Source organism: Stenella coeruleoalba, assembly GCF_951394435.1.
Source record: "Stenella coeruleoalba genome assembly, chromosome: 18".
Lineage (NCBI taxonomy): Eukaryota > Metazoa > Chordata > Mammalia > Artiodactyla > Delphinidae > Stenella > Stenella coeruleoalba.
Genome location: NC_137164.1, coordinates 9845311 through 9861586, shown reverse-complemented (window position 1 = coordinate 9861586; position 16276 = coordinate 9845311). Strand labels below are relative to the sequence as shown.

Here is a 16276-nt window from a genome sequence, read left to right as displayed (position 1 = left end):
AAGTAGTATTTTGACCATTTCAGTTTTTATTTTTATAAAACTGGAAAGTTAAGAAACTGGTCAAATACTTGGCCAGTATATAAGTTTATTTATAAGTTGCATTCTGGCAAATTCAGGTGTATAGGAGTCACTCACAAAAAAATCCCCTAGGAAATTTTGGCTTTCTGAGTCTTTTAGACTTTGTCTAATTTAGCAACATGAAATTCACTAACAATGCAATTCAGATCATTCACATCCGAAGTCTCATCTGAAAGAATCAGATAATTGAAGCAACGTTTGTTTACTCTAGTTTATAGTATCGAGATAATTAATTCTGCTTTCCATTTCCCCTTGCTAATGTAATGTGACCTCAATGTTATTGTTGAAGTAAATCGATTAGATTTGGCTTGCATATGCAACTCTTGCATATGCGTAAATTATTCCAGCAAACAGAAACCTATACACTCTTTGCAAGCTGTAGTCTTAGTGCCCCTTTCAAATATTTGGTTCTTATTACTTGTAGTTTAAAAGCCATTTACAAGTCTAATTAATTTGCTCCTCAGCAATCTTAAGATCAATGTTTCCAACCCATGGATTGAATATATAAAATGATGCATGGGGCCAAAATTACCATTTAGTTAAATATTAAGGTAAGTCAGTGTCGGAGCTAAAATCCATTAAATGCCTTGTAGGTAATTTGTCCATTAGATCTTTCAAACCACCTCTCAAAATTCAGCCCAGATACCACTGTTTATCAGTTACAAATTTCCATATCCTTCTGCTGCTCAGTCATGCTGTTCTGAATTATCTCTAAGCTCATGTCTTGTGATTCTCTATATAATTACATCTGCTTCTCCCTGATTTTCCATGAGCTCATTTCATCCTTTCAAGATGGCTTATGAATGCGTTTGTTCCCTTTATCAGAAGGACACCAGCTCCGCAGCTCTGTCTCACTGTGACTCCCAAGCCCCAGTGAATAAAAATAGCCTTGTATCTTCTGGAGTTCTCTGAGCCATTTAGGAAGAAAGAATGTCTGTCATGGAATCACTATCATTTGTAATGTCCTCTCCAAAAGACAGCCACAGGAAAAAACAAAAAAAAACCCAAAGAGCAAAAAAAACCCCTAGAACTATTGTGACCTCATGAAATACAAAAGAAAAGGAAAGAAAATGTGCTCAGAACAATACAGCCTTTCTTTATTGCACAGTCCCGGCTTCTTCGAGCCCCAGTGATTTTTGTTACTGGACTTGGTCTTGGTTGTGCAGAGGTTCTGACCATGAGGAAAGCAGTTGCCATCTCAGTAGTTAATGTGAAATTACTCTGCATTTTGAACCAGGCTGTCTGCTTTCACTGCCATTACTACTGCTGCCTCCTGACAATTCAGGATGCTCTCTCCCTGGATACTGAAAACCTGCTCGTTCTATACCCAGAACCGGTCCTCAGCGCCGTGGAGGAACTGGGAGCTTTGGTGTAAAGTGCAGTTCTTCACTCAGCCGGTTTTTTAGCTTTGTCCATCATCAAGTTCCTGAACTTCTCTGAGCTTGGAAAACCCCACCTATATAGTAGAAACCGTATATACCTCTCAGTGTTATCTTTGTGGAATTAACAATCCCACAAAGTGAAACACTATGACCACAGTGTGTAAATTGTATGTTGCTGCACAGATGTGAGGAATTGTTAAATACTGGTAATTGAGAGCAGTGGCCTCCAACTGGGAGCCCTTGACTTCAGGGGTCCACGGCAATCAAGTGAGGCATGGAGAGAGAAGGTTAGAATGTCTATTTACAATCATGTATAAACTAAAAAAATTAAAAGATATTAAGCCTTCGCAATATTTAATTCACGAATTAAAGCTGATGCCTTCTCTAGTTTGCATCTGAAATGGTCATGGGACTTAGTACATGAGATATCCTGAGGGGCATGCCGGGGCCACAACAGATTGGTGACAGCTGAGTCCTCACACATCTGTACGCATTCTGCACACTGCAACATGCTGCAGTTTGTGTATGTCCTGTGTGGCTGGCAGAACAACGGCCCCCCAGAACTGTCCAGGAAACCCTGGCACCTGTGAATAGGTTACCTCACGTGGCAACAGGAACTTCAGTGATCTGATTAAGGATCTTGAGATGGGGAGATTATCTGGGTGGACCCAATGTAATCACCAAGGTCCTTATAATAAATGAAACAGGGAGGCAGGAGAGTCTCAGTGAAAGATGTGACAAGAGGTCAGAGTGATGTGACTGCCGGAAGGGGGCCACAGGCCAAGGAATGTAACAACCTCTGGAAGCTGACCAGTCAGGGAAACAGAATCGCCCTTGCAGCCTCCATAAAGAACACATCCCAGCTGACACCTTGATATTAGCTCAGTGAGACCCATTTTAGGCTTCCAACCTCCATAACGTAAAATAATAAATTTGTGTTGTTCAAGCCACTCAATCTGTGGTAATTTGTTATAGCCACAACAAAGAGCTAACTTATTATGTTAAGTGGATTTGTGAATTCTATTATCTAGTTTTAACTAAACTATTTGTCACCAAAGGGTCAAATGTCCTCTAAAGAGATTTCTGCAGAAAAAGTATTGCTGAAAGACAACTCTAACATTCCAAATGCAAGTGAACAAGAAACTGGCAGGGCTGAAGATCACTTTACTACTCAGCTCATTTTGAACTGAAAGCTCTGATGTTCTAACGTATTTAAACCTATTGTTTTTCACTATATTAAATTTTTAAGTGAAGATAATGTTTTTGTACCATAAATACATAAAATAATGTAATAAAATATTACTTTTAACATATGTATTTTATACCTATTAAATCATTTTTAATCAGCCTTTCAACTTTGAGATAACTGTAGACGCACATGTAGTTCTAAGAAATAATATGGAGAGATCCCCACGTACCCTTAATCTGGTTTCCCCCAATGCTACTGTCTTAACTATAGGGTAACATCACAACTGGGATATTGACACTGATACAGTCCACTGACCTTATCCAGGTTTCACCAGTTTTACAAGCCTTCATGAGTGTGTATGTATTTAGTTGTATGCAATTTTATCACTTGTGTAGATTCGTGTAACCACCACTGCAGTCAAGTTACAGAATAATTCCGTCACCACAAGGATCCACCATGCTTCCCATTTACAGTCACCTCCACCTCCCTCCCCACTTCCTCCTAACCTTTAGGAACCAGTTATCTGGCTTTTTTTTTCACTCAGCAAACTTCCCTTGGGATCCATCTAAGTTATTGCTATACTAGTTTTTTATTGTTGCTGTACCAAGTTACCACAAATTCAGTCACTTAAAACAACACACATCTATTATCTCACATTTCTCAAGGTCAAAAGTGCAGCAACAGCTCAACTGGACCTCTGCTTAGAACCTCACAAGGCCTAAATCAAGGCTGTGTTCCTTTCTGGTGGTTCTGGGGATAAAGTGGTTCCAAGCTCATTCAAGTTGTTGGCCAAATTCAGTTTGTGGTACTTGTAGGACAAAGGTTCCAATTTCCATGCCGGCTGTCAGCCGGGAGACAGTCTTTTCTTGAGAGCCTGCCTGCATCCTTTTTAATGCTTTCCATGTGGCCTGCCCCCAGCAATAGCAGATGAGTCCCTCTCCCACTTGGAATCTCTCTGACTTCTTCTGATGCATCACTCCCACTCCAGCCAGAGAAAATTCTTTGAAGAGTTCATGTGATTGGATTGGACCTACCCAATAATTCAATGTATCTCCTTATTTTGAGGTCTGTAACTTTATACCTGCAAAGTCCCTTTTGCCATGTAATATAACATATTCGCTGGTTCCAGGGATTAGACAGCATACATCTTTTTTTTTGGGGGGGGACATTTTTCTCTCTACCACATTGTACATACCAATAGTTCGTTCCTCTGTATTGCTCAGTAGTATTCCATGGTATGGGTATACTGTTTAACTATTCATCCACTGAAGGACTTCTGAATTGTTTTCAGTTTTTGACTATTATTAATAAAGGTGCTATGAATGTTCTTGTGCATGATTTCATGTAACATACATTTTTTTCATTTTTCTGGGGTAAATGCCCAGGAGTACTATTACTGAGTCATATGGCAAGTTCAGTTTCATTAGAAATTGCCTCACTTTCCAGAGAGGCTGTGCCATTTTATATTCCAACCAGCAAAGAATGAGTGATTCAGTTTCTCTGTATCCTCATCAGCATCTGCTGTTATCACTAATTTTTATTGTAGCCATTCTGATAGCTGTGTAGTGATATCTCATTGTGGCTTTAATTTACATTTCCTTAATGACTAATGATGTTGAACATCTTTTCATGTGCTTCTTTGCATTCTCTTCAATGAAATGTCTGTCCATAGCCTTTGTCCATCTTCTAACTGGATTGTTTGATTTCTTTTTTTACTGTTAAATTTTGCAAGTCTTATATAGTCTGGATACAAGTTTTTGCTGCATGTACGGTTTGCAAATATTTTCTCCCAGTCTGCAGCTTGTCTTCTCACCCTCTCACATCAGTTTCATAGGGCAAAAGTTTTAATTTTGATTAGGTCCAATTTATCAATTTTCCCTCTTCTGGACTCTGATTTTAATGGCAAGACTAGAAAATCTTCACCTAGCCCTAGATTCTGAAAATTTTCTCCCATGTTGTTTTCTAGAAGTGTTATAATTGCATGTTTCACATTTGTTTCAGAGACCCAGGGACTATAAGGGCCCACTGACTTCCCTTTTCAGTTGGAGCACTTCTCAATCCAAAAAATTTCTGTAGAGACAGAATTGAGAATGGCATTTGGGTTTGGTTAAACACTGAGGAATTTTTTTACAATCTAAATGCCAGTGGTGCAATTTCATATTCAGACATGTATTCACTGCAGAAATCTAATTGGTTAAGGAGATGAAGAAATTGTTTGAGAATTGCTATTGTTTTCTTACAAGCATGCTGTTCTTAGGTTAACCCTAAAACTCCAATTCTACATTGAACGTGCTCTTAAGACTCTTAAAGTAAATAGAGGAACTATTCAATAAATTATTTATGAATGGAATGAATGGGTAATAGCATTCCCATTCCCATGTAAGGTTTCATCTATATATTTTTGTATTGTGGATGTCTATAACTTCTAAAGATGTTTTTCTAACCTGATCTAAGAGGAACTCAGGGCAATGTGGTCAAGAAAATTCCCTGGGACTCAGAATCATTCAAAGAGCTTTATAACAATTTTCATTGCAATTGTGGTAGAATCCAAAATCTGTATTTTTAAAATGTTCTCCAGGTGATTCTGATCTTCAATCAGGTAAGCAACCAAGGCCCAGTTGCCAAATAAAAAGATTGGGTTCCTTTTAAAAAACTTCATGTTCCTTATTTGTGCGTTGACAACTGTTCCATATTTTTCCTGTCTTAAATTGGGGACAAAACCTAAAAGCCTGTATAGCTCTCTAATATGACATCAGCTAATACTCCACAAATTCATGAAGAATTCTTAAACAATACTCCTACATAAAGAATTTTTTCCTCTTGTTATACATTGGACTGATGTTTAGAATCAAAAGCTATGACTTGACTTGAAACCTTAGGCAGCCACATAGGAAAGAAAACTGAGAATATTCCATGGTCCACTCAAGCCAAGAAGCATAAAGATGGGCTTTCTAAGAAATCACTCATTCAACAAATATTTTCTTATATTTAAAATGCACCATGATAGATTTTGTGACTCTGACACATTTACTCCTTGTCCTATGGAGGCACAGCTGAGGGAAAATATTAGGTCAATGAATAAGCAAATGCAAAGTAGTGGCAACTGTAATGGTAGAGGAAGGATAGAGTGCTACAAGCACACACAGGAGGACTGTCTGAGTCTAGAATCACTGGTTACAAGTAATAGGAACCCACTTAGGGTAGAAAAAAAAAAGGTAGTAGAGGAAGGACAGAGTGCTACAAGCACACACAGGAGGACTGTCTGAGTCTAGAATCATTGGTACCAAGTAACAGGAACCCACTTAGGGTAGCAAAAATTGGTCATTTAACATATGTGTAGAGGTAATTCTCAGGAAACCCAAGGGCAGGAAGTAGAGCTGTCAGGAAGAACGGCAGCTGGGTTTTTTCTTTATCTTCCTGAAATCACATGATCTAGCACACTGGCTTCTTTCTGGGCATCTTTTTCATTCTCTGCAGCTTGGATGTTATCAACATCACCATCATTTCTCCATGCATATGGCAGAATATGAATGCCCCACATTGGAAGCCCAAATGAGTTTACCTCATTTCTCATTTCCAGTAAGAAATGAAATGACTTATTATCTTAGATTCCAAACCAAATTCCCAAGAGAGACTCGGACTGGCCTAATTTGACTCATGCACCCACATGAGCTAAGAAGACACCTTAAATTAGGACTACTTCAAGGGATATCTTACGCTGATTAGGGTGTACAGTGACAGTGTCTTAGAGGAAACAGCAACTGTCAGAGATGATATTATCAAAAGTCTGGGGAGAGCACAACACACCTGGAGCACAGAAGGAAGTTCAGGACAGCTAGAACTTAGGTATGGTAGAAGTGGGATTGGAGACAGAAGGTTAGGAAAGAGAATCCTGGCACCTGCAGAGGGAAGAAGGGGCCAGATAACAAGGAGTCTTGAAAGTGTGCTAAGGGGCTGAGTTTTGTTGGAGTGGTCCTCCTTGATGTAAACTTCAGCACTAAGAATACTGCGTCCCATGCACCCCTCCCCAAATCACCAACTTGGACTCTACTGAGTCCAATCACATCCTTACTTAGCATGTTTTGTTTCAGTTTGTGCCATATGACTTTCTCCCCTGTTGTCTTCCTGTAATTGTCCTCTTCTGGGCTTTCTCTGGATCTTGGTTGAGGTACAGGTAAACAGAATCATGGTTTCACAGAGAAGTGAAAATACGTTTAATTTATACTACTTTTCTAGTGATGCCCAACAGGTCTTTGACCTCATTGATGTACTGGGGAAAAAAGCCTCTTGATTGAGCCATCTACTTTTATTCCCAGAAGAGGATATAAATAGAGTGAAAGACAATCCAAGGCATTAGAATAACTTATGTGTTTTCAGCTTTTTTCCTTTGAGATTTATCCCCAAGCATAATTCCGAAGGTCATGACAATTTGGAAAATTCCATTTGAAATCAATTTTCCCTAAAATAATAAGGGAAAATAAGCACTAAGATAAGACACACTGATGGAAGAGATGTCAGTTTAGTTACTTAAATTTGTTTTGCATAATGTGTTTCATAAGGACATTCCTGTATTTTGAAATATTTTATGACAATCTCCACTCCCACATCATTTGTTGAACTATACAAAAACAAGGTTTTTCTGGACTATTTCTTCATGTCCGTCAATCATGACTCCAAGTTGAAAACCTGTAATGAACTTTCTCCCACTGGCTTCCCATTTCATTCACTTGATTTCTCCTTTTAGTGTTTCTGGTTGTACCTTCTCATCTCCACCATCCAATAAGCCTTGTTCTGAACTACTTTACCGAATTCCTTTCTTACTAGTTTCTGATCATTTTAATGCTGAACTGCTTAAAAGTACTTCACTGGAGCCAGATCAAAGAGATTCAACTTATCTCTAAGAAATCACTTGGAAAGGCATAAACAAGTCATGTGACTTTTAATGGTGGCTCCTTCCTTTCAGGGGCTTGGACCAAGAACAAAGTTAGTTTTATTTGAATGTTTGTTACCTTGAGACAAATGAGAGTACACTAAGTGGAGGGGATCCTCTGGAGGACAGTATAAATGGCTGTCCCTTCTTTGTTCTCCGAAGCCACAGGAACACCCACTGTGGCCCTGGTTATTCCCTTCCCTTTTTTCTGGGACTGCAGCTAAATGCATATCTCGGAGAGCTGAGTGGGCACTCGCTTGTAATTTCTGTCTCTCTTCTTAGGACATGGAAAATAAGTTAACTGATTTTCAGGCAAAACGCCGTTCTTCTTTCTTGGTAGATCCCTAGGGGCTACCATCTTTAATAATTCAATACGAAGGGTCAATTCCAGTTTAGAAAATAACTGGCTCTCGCTGAAATTTTAACTTACAAATTTCAAGAAGCTGAGTTCCAGAGTGAAGGAGTAGAGATACATTTAAACTGCATGACTAAATGTTGAAGCCCTATGATATTGTAACTTTCCCTAGCAAATGTTCTGGTGCTGGCTCAAATCTATCATTGAACTGAATTTTACCCAAACTGGCACTTCATGAATAATTTACACTTATAGAAGTACAAAGGCCATGAAAAAATTATTATTTTTGCTACTGACTTGAGTAGCCAAGATACTTGTTATCTCTCAACATTAATTTTTGATGGCTTCCTCCTTGGATAACAGAAAATAAAGCCAGAGAGAGCTGAAAGGACAAGAAATACTCCTTCTTTTATGCTTGAAGATATACAATTCCAGTTTTCTCTGACATATAAATAAGTATCTGAGAGAGAAGGAACCATGGCAGACCCCAAAGAGGTGAGACTAATACCAAAATGCAGTGGATACTTTGACATTAAACCAGATAGGTAATAAACAGATTAAATGTTTCTTAAACTAAATTAAACTTAGTATTTGGAGATAGCCAATGGATTTAAAAATTAAATCCCAGTAATATTTCTCAGGAGTTAGGACCAAAAATAAATTCAGGTCAACAGAAATACCAATAAGAGTCGTGCTTCTCAAAACAAGCGCATCCATTTTTAGGGAAGGGGCAAAGAACAGACTTAACCCTCTGTTTTCCCCAAACAGTTTTACATTAAGCAGTCTTTCTGACGTGTATGAAACTTATTCATTAGAATATTTTTCTTCTGCTGCTCTTTTTATAGATCTTATGACTATTAGATACACCTGATGTCAGAAAAAAAATTCTTTGCGTTGTTCACAGCAACTTTCCCCCAAAGTAATTCAGGGGACTTTCAAGATCTAAAGTGAAATGACATAGCACATAAAAGTAATAAACACCACCTCACTCATGCACCAGATATATTTTCATTTTCTTGATTCATGAAATATACTTTCTGTGTTGTTATGGTTTCAATTATTTGAAAATAAAAAAGCAACATAAAAACACAACAATGACAATATTGTGCTTTGAAAGCTAGAAGCTTTCAGTCTTCTAGTTTCTTTATTTAATCAAATCAGTCCTAAAATGGATCATTTCACCATTGGCTCTTCCTTTAAAGATACAAATAAATATATATAAATTTATACTTTTTCTTATCCTACAGTAAATTGTAGATCTTGCCATGATATGGTATTTATTCATCTTCAAGAATAAGACCAAGGAGTTTCTTCCTTAAAAGATGAATTTTCAAATCACAATGCTAAGAGCATTTGCTTAGGAGAGCAGAGAGGAGTCTTAGCATGGAGCAATGATTTGCTAATTTGCAGAAGTCACACAAAGGGCAAGATTTTGTGATGGTCCTAAATGCTTAGTTCCAAGCAGATTCTGTGTTGACATGTAGGATGGAGAAGCTGATTAACACCCCTCTCTGTGGCAGTGTTCTCAGATATTTTTGTTGTATTTGAAAAGACTAGTCTGTTCTTTATTTATCAGAACATGCACCCCACACAGTATGGAGATTCTTCCTTGCACTAGTGACACTCTGGGCTCGCCACACTGTCTCTTTCTAGAAGTTCGGAGGCAAAATTTCTTATGTTTCTCAAACTCAGCATTAGTCCCTTAAGATGAGTAGGAAATAAGTACCAGTGTCCTCATTTTCAATAGGGAAACTGGGACAGGAAAGAGTAATTTATTAGCTAGATCTCTGTTTGGCAAAGCAAAAAATTAAAAAAAAAAAAAAAAAGGAAAAGAGACAATTTTCCAGATAATTGGTGTAAAGCCATGTGATGTTTTGAATAGTATGAGTGTCTTTCAATGCTTTGTATTTGCAGTTCCTCTTTTAGTTTTAGGGACACAAAAGGATTAAAATACTGAGCATCCTAATTTTATAACTCCATGTTTCAATTGCTAGAGATCCTTAAACTATTGCATAATAGAAATATAATCAGGAGTGGTATTTTTTAATTATATATAAATTTCATGTTTTCAAAATCTTGGAGAAAAAGAAGTAGAATTGAAAGACATTGAAAGAAAGTTTTGTGAAAAGAAAAAGCATTCACTTGGGGGTTTGCACTTCTAGCTTGCTCTCCTTTGTGGAACTGACAGGACAGATGACACTCTCAAAGCAGAAGTAAGTTGGCAGTGAATTGAACCACAATGGCATAATCAAATAGGTGTATCTGACCATCCTTATCTGCAAACTCTGAAGCGGATAATGAGAAATGTGGAAACAATGTGTATAGTTTGCTTTTTAAATAAATAAATAAAGTGAACAAAAAATGGATCACAGAACTAAATGTAAGAGCTAAAACTATAAAATGCTTAGAAAAAAACATAGGAGCAAATCTCCATGACCTTGAGTTAGGCAATTTTTTTTTTTTTTTAGATATGATACCAAAAGCAAAGCAATAAAAGGAAAAAAATAAAATAAAATAAATTGGACTTCATCAAAATTTAAATCTTTTGTACTTCAAAGGAAACCATAAAGAAAGTAAAAAGATAACCCCCAGAATGGAGAAAACATTTGCAAATTATATATACATATATATATGTATATATATATATAAAATAAGGAACTTGTATCTAGACAACATAAAGAACTCTTAAACTCAACACTAAAAACACAATTTAATTTACAAATGGGCAAAGAATTTGAGCAGACATTTCTCCAGAGAAGACAGATATATAAGTGGCCAATAAGGCCATGAAAAGAAGCTTAACATCATTAGTCATTACAGAAAAGCAAATCAAAACCACAGTGAGATACCACTTCACACCCACTAGGTTGGCTAAAATAAAAAATACAGACAATAACAAATGTTGAGTAGGATATGGAGAAATTGGAACTGTCACACTTTGCTGGTGGGACAGTAAATTAGTACAGCCATTGTGGAAAAACAGTTTGCAATTCCTCAAAATGTTAAACATAAGAGTTACCATATGACCCAGCAAATTCTACTCCTCAGTATATATTCAAAAGAATTTAAAACCTAGTATCCACAGAAAATTTTGTACCTGAATGCTCAGAGCATCATCAATCATAACGCCAGAAAGTGGAAACAACCCAAATAATCATCAGGTGATGACTGTATAAACAAAATATAGTACAACTACACAATGGAATTTTATTTGGCCATAAAAATTAATGATTCATACTGCAACATGGATGAACCTTGAAAACATTATGCTAAGTGAAAAAAGCCAACATAAAAGGCCATACATTGTATGATTCCATTTATATAAAATGTCCAGAATAGGTAAAGGCATAGACATAGAAAGTATATTAGTGATTGCCAGGGGCTGGAGAGAAGGAAATGGGGAGTGACTGCTCATTAGTATGGGGTTTCTTCTGGGATGGTGAAAACATTCTAAAATTAGTAAGGATGGATGTATAACTCCAACTGTTAATATACTAAAAACCTTAGACTGTACACCTAAACTGTACACCTTAGAATGGTGAGTTTTAAGTTATGTGAATTATAACAAAGCAGTTATTTTTGAAAAATTGTGACTAAGAGTCCATTTTGGGTGGCTAAGAAGTGGGGCAGAGGGAGTTGCAAAATAGATGTAGTCTGATTCCTTACAGGTTGCAGAATCTTTACTATGATTTTTTTAGAATGCTCTGTTTTTCATATTCTGCATTCTTCAACTGGACTTAACCTACTGTATTCAAAGTATAAGAAGAAAGGATCACTCTTCTAAGTACCAGGGAAACTGGGCAGTGCTTTCTGAAGACAAAAAAGAATCTGCAGCAGCCTCCACTCCGTGGACTTTAAATAAGATAATGTTTCAAATTAAGCAGAATTCCAGAAACTAAAAAAGTTAGGTCAAGGCAAAACACTCAACTAGGGAGCAAATAAAGGTTTCTGCTGCGATTTTTATTTTTCTTTGCAGTAAAAAATCTTATTCATTCAAAATCAAAGACTTTGAATTGGTTGCTTACAGATTCATGGATATTTTTATTAAAAATATAGAATCTCATTGATAATGTTAAGTGTTGGTCAGGATTTAGAGCAACTGGAATTCTCAAAGAAATGAAAACCTACATTCATTCAATAACTGGTATGTGAATGTTTTTTAGCAGCTTTATTTGTTTTCACTATAAAACGGAAACAGCCCAAATATCCCTCTGCTGGAAAACAGATAAACAAATTGTGGTACAGTTCTACAATGGAATACGATTCACCAGTAAAAAGGAATGAACTGATTCATGAAACAATGTGGATGAATTTTAGATGCATTTTTCTAATGAAAGAAGCTGGACTCAAAGAGCTGCATACTCTAAGATACCAGTTGTATAACATTCTTTCATCAAAGACAAAACTACAGGGACAGATAACACATCCACGGTTGCTAAGTGCTGGGGGTGGGGAAAAGAGTTGACTACAAAGTACAAGGGGCATTTTGCGGGGTGATAGAACCTTTCCACATCTTAATTGTGGTAGTGGACACATGGCTAAATACATTTGTCAAAACTCACAGAAACTGTACACTAAAACAATCTATTTTTACTGTGTGTAAATTATACCTTAATACAAAAATGGAAAAAGAAAAACTTCCCAATATACTTACTCACTTTGAATGATAACATTACTTGAATATATGAGGCTGGCACAATGATTAAATTAGAAGTCATTAGTTGGTGATCAAATAAAATGCCGGTAGCCAAAATGAAATCTGTGAGGTTTCTGGAAACATACATATCTAATACATAACATATATATATATATATATATATAAAATATACAATATAATATATACACACATATATATAATCTTGGTAATTCTAAATGAACCATCTGGAGTTGCCTCAGATAAATTTTGTTTAAACTGGGGCTAAAAAAGATTCACTGTGGTTTTTCCTTTGGAAAAGCCTAGTCATTAATCAGAAAAACATTATTAATACAACTGTTGAGAATAAATTATCACGAAAATGTTTTCGTTTGTTCTTGTCCCTGTCATAAAATTCTACAAGTCTATGCAAGCATGTTACCTTTTTAATCTTGTTCCAGGGGAAGAAAATTAAAAGGTAGAAATTTCAGTCCTGAAGTGACGTTGGCAAGGATTTCATAAGTTTGGGCAACAGCTGGTGGATGGCATTTAGGAGCCCAGTCGTAGAACGCTTACACAGTGACTCATGAACTGATAGCTGTTTCCTGAAGGGGAGGAAATGGCATTATCTTGTTTAAAACGTTGCCATGTTTCAGAGAGAATACAAATCTCACTGAACTTTGAGTCTGCCTCCTCTCTAGTTTTATTAATAATAAGCAAAGTCTCTTTTGTTCAAGTTATTTACCACATCTAACTAACTCCTTTAATATAGCTTTTATATGCTGAGCCTAACTTTTACGCCAAATGAAAGACAACTGCAATGTGTTTGCATGAATCTATTTTAGCTTATTGTTTTTCCTATGTAAGAAAGCATGTCCATATACACGGATAAGTTCATTAAATTTGCTTATACATCATGTTTGGATATGTGTAAACCAGACAGTGCTTTGGCTTCCTTTAATCAGAAAACAAAATTAAAGTAGAGGGAAAATGAAGAAGCACTTCGTGTTATTTATTCACGGATTTTGAATGACAGTTGGTGATAAGATACGTGGTGGAGGTGGGGAAGGGGTTTTAGCAGCTCTTGGTGGTGGCAGTTTGTAGGCTAAACATTATATATGTGATGGTCGATGTGTTTCAAATTTTGGCTATTGCCGGTGACTGCTGAAGGTCGCCTGGTGATTACATGAGATATTTTCCAGTACCATAATCACTAGTATTGTAATATGGATGCATTTCTTTTCATTTTCATTATTATTTTTGATAGTGGAGGCCCTTCCCAATTTAAACGGATGGGTTACGAGCACTGACATGGTAAAGGGGCTGGGAATCTCAGATCCAAAGTCTAATCCTTCAGGGAAAAATGTACAAATGAGGAACAAAGATTACAAGTTTGATGTTCAAGACTGAAAATGAAGCTGAGGTTTTGAAGCATGGGGCTTTTCCTAGCGCTAAAGAGCACGTTTTTTTTATTTAGAAGACAGCTGAATGCATTCATCTGAATCTGACGTTCCTCCTCTGCCTGCTCTCACCTCACTCTGCAGAGATGAGTTATGCTCCACGGAGAAGCTCCTGGAGCCTGCTGTTTTAGGGGAACAAGGTTGTCATTTTTCACCAATAGCAAAGCTGCCAAGGTTTTTCATGTTTTAAAAAATTCAAGTAACAGCAAAATTAAGCTATTTGCCACTACCCAACACTGGTGCATCTCACCCCACATCTTCACAGGAGCTCCCTGACCTCACCTGCTGTCAGGGGAAAGGGTATTGTTGCTAGACTCTTTCCAGCCTAGACTCGGCTTGATTTTACCTTCTTTATGGACTTTATGCTTGCAAGTATGTTAGTATGGTTCCAAAGTCAAATTCAAAACTAAGGGAAAAGAGCCAATTTGCTACCTTCACGCTAATATGAGAGCTTGCATTATTTGAGTTACTCCTGGCAAATTATGTTTTGTTTTCTAAGATGTTACTTCTCCACGGTAAAAAATTGCATTAGGGCTCTACGTCTGAGATCTGAGGGTTAGTATGCAATATTTTTGGTCTGAAGACTCTGAATCCCCCTTTGTAAAGTATATGCAGATCAAAGTTAAGGACCAGATTATTTGCTATCCACACAAGGGAAATCCAGTTCTCTGACTGGGGCAGCAGACTATGCTTGACGGTTGACCTGTCTACAATATTTGCCATCCTACTGACTGCCATGGTTGATCCAGATGATCTAACTGAATGGTCATCCTCTTTCTTCCTGAGCACTCATGTAGCCACTGCTCAAAGATGTCTGATAACTGTGACACTAAGGGAAGGGACTGAAAATGTGTTCCATCCCTGAATAGCCAACTAAAGTCAAAGTATAATAGCTTTAGCTATGACATACTAGTGAGATCAGAAGTCTTATTCTGCAATAAATTTAGAAAATCAGATCCATATCTTTGTTGCATCTCTTGATTCTGGTCTGCTTCTGGTATAGGAAGAGAGAATAGGACAAGTTTAGTGTGCTCAGGGAGTGAACTCTGCCCAGAGTATCAACTGAAAATGAAGTTCTACACAAGGACTCTTGGAAAAAGAGAACGTTTCTCCCTCACCCAATAAGCCCTGGTTCTCAGGCACGGATAGAACAGAAACATTACTGTTTCCTATTTTTTAATGTGGAAATAAGGCAGGATGTGAAGGAAGATTAACTGAGCTTATGTGAATAATCCCTAAGTGTGGTACATGGCTAATAGCAAGTACTCAATAAATGGCAGCTACATCTATTTTGTTTTTGTTGTTAAAATTAATGAGACAGAGCAACAACTCACTGTCATGGAAAAAGCATTAGGAACAAAGAGACAAAGTGTATGTAATCCCTCGCTCTACCTTTTGGCCTTTTATTGACTTCAGAATTAAATGAGTTAGTTAATAGATTGTAGAATTATGAAATTTAAGAGTACCTTATTCATCCATTTGTTTAATGAACATCCATTAAGTACCTACTATGTGTTAGAACTAGAGACATAAAGGTAATTTAGACACTTTGCCTGTACTCCAAGAACTTATCCTCTAAGGGAAATGATTTACAAATGATGATAAAACACAGAAGAAATGCAGTAAGAGGTACATGCAAAATGTGTTATGGAAACACTTGGTGATGGTGACTTAAGTCATTGAAGATGTGATATTTTGGTGGTTAGGGAAAGCTAACTGGAGTTTGTAAGCCAAACATTATATATGTGATGATGGTGTGATTAGAATTTTTATCTACAGCTGGCTAGAAAGATACCTAACTTGTCCGGTGTAATAATAGGTTCAGGTCTACTGGGGACAGGCAGGAACCGTACACTAACGTGAAGGCCTAATGAGCTGAGGTCAGGAAAGGCTCTGCTCACTAAAGCAAAGTACATGCTTTGGGGGACAAACCCACCTGCAATTGTTGCCCCCTGTAAGACAGAGTTGAAGCTCCAGACAAAATTATATCCAAAGAGTAGATATTATTTCAGGAAGCATCAATACTAGGAATTCCAATCTAGTATATAAGGCACAGAGATTGTGGACAATGAAATAAATATTAGGTTGTGATTCTGGGATATCTGCATTTACAGCTAGATTCTAGCTGTGACTGAGAGAATGGATTATGGTATCCACCGCCTGGAAAAATCTGAAAAGGTTAGGATGAATATCACAGCCCTCTAAGCAGGCTGTGTTTTAGTTAAAGCCTGAGCAGGTCTCCAGGATAG

At 37.1% G+C, this 16276-nt stretch overlaps 1 protein-coding gene across 7 annotated transcripts in view; it reads right to left on the bottom strand.

Moving 5' to 3' along the window:
- Positions 1-16276, bottom strand: part of RFC3 (replication factor C subunit 3) — a 731429-nt gene that overhangs the window by 582619 nt on the left and 132534 nt on the right. For 2 of the 7 annotated variants that reach the window (XM_079902595.1, XM_079902598.1), the window contains exon 3: positions 13010-13172. The exons of the other annotated variants lie outside the window; for them this stretch is intronic. The gene's annotated coding sequence lies outside the window, so the exon portion shown is untranslated. The remainder of the gene's footprint in view (positions 1-13009; positions 13173-16276) is intronic. 7 annotated transcript variants of the gene reach the window in all.